Source organism: Hipposideros armiger, unplaced genomic scaffold (genome assembly GCF_001890085.2).
Source record: "Hipposideros armiger isolate ML-2016 unplaced genomic scaffold, ASM189008v1 scaffold_102, whole genome shotgun sequence".
NCBI lineage: Eukaryota > Metazoa > Chordata > Mammalia > Chiroptera > Hipposideridae > Hipposideros > Hipposideros armiger.
The window spans coordinates 752,406-753,739 of NW_017731452.1; positions in this window are offsets into that span (position 1 = coordinate 752,406).

Here is a 1,334-nt window from a genome sequence, read left to right on the forward strand (position 1 = left end):
TGAGGGAGTGACAGAATAGTTCTATACCCGGGCTGAGGTGATGGTTACACAGATCTATAGATAATATTCCATAGAACTATACACATACACACGCAAATGGGTACATGTAAAAACTGGTGAAATAGGGATAAAATCTGTAGTTTATACTATTGTAGCAATGCCAATTTCCTAGATTTGATCATTGTACTATGTTTATATAAGATATCATTGGGGGAAGCTTGGAGAAGTGTACCCAGGAGCTCACTGGACTATTCTTTGCACCTTCTATGATGCCATCATCGCAGCATGGAATCAATACAAAAAATTGATAAAATATTTTATATTTTTATGCTAAGTCTTCAAAATATGATTGGTGCTTTATTTCATACTTACAGAGCATTTCAATCTGGACTAGCCATTTTTCAAGCATTTAGTTGCCACATGTGGCCAGTGGCTACCATTTTGGACAGCTCAGCTCTAGATACCACTTTTAAGTTGTTAAAGTCATTTTGAGCTGCTTTCATAATTACGCTTTTTCATTTTATTTTTGGGGGAATGAATGCTTATCTCCAGCATTTTATGCCTACTTCACACTGGCAGTATACACTCTTTGAGGGTAATATATCTAAAAGTACTGCAGTCTACTGATGAACTTTCAGATGTAAACTTAAAAAAAAAAAAAACAGAAAAAAATCACAGCTCAACTTGAAAATGTTTTGTGGCTTTGAAGCTTTTCCTGCGTTGTGATGTCTTCCTGGGACAGCTATGAATCCTGTCTATCCAGATCATGATAAAATGAAGGCCGAGTCTCATCAATTTTAAAGAGTTTGGGCATGGCAGGCAGGCGGGTATTTGATGCCTTTCCTGTTCCCTTCTGATTCAAAGTTGCCTTAAAAATGGAACATGAGTTAAAAAACTACAAAAAGGCTTGAAGTAACTATGGAAGGAAGTCTTGAGGGCTGCTTCTGGATTTTTCAGTTCTCCACTCACACACAGAGTGGGTTTGCAGCCTCCCAGCCCTCGTCACGGCTCATGGCCAGGAGACCAGCTCTGGCCAAAGGAATAAGAGCAGAGGTGGCAGTGTCACCTCTGAGCACAAGCTTGCAGAGCAAGTGCACAGGCCCGCGTGCCTTTCTCTTCCCATCACAGCGTCTGGCAACGCAAGCTGCCCTGTCAGTCTGAGTGGCTGAATGACGTCTCCAACAAACAGAGCCCTCCAACCAACTCATGATGGAAATGTAGTTAGGGCAAGAAATCAACCTTTGTTGTTTTAAGCCCCAGAGGCTCTGAGGCCGTTTGTTATTACAGCATTGCTTAGCCTGTCCTAACCCATAATTCAATTGTTGATTCCGTGC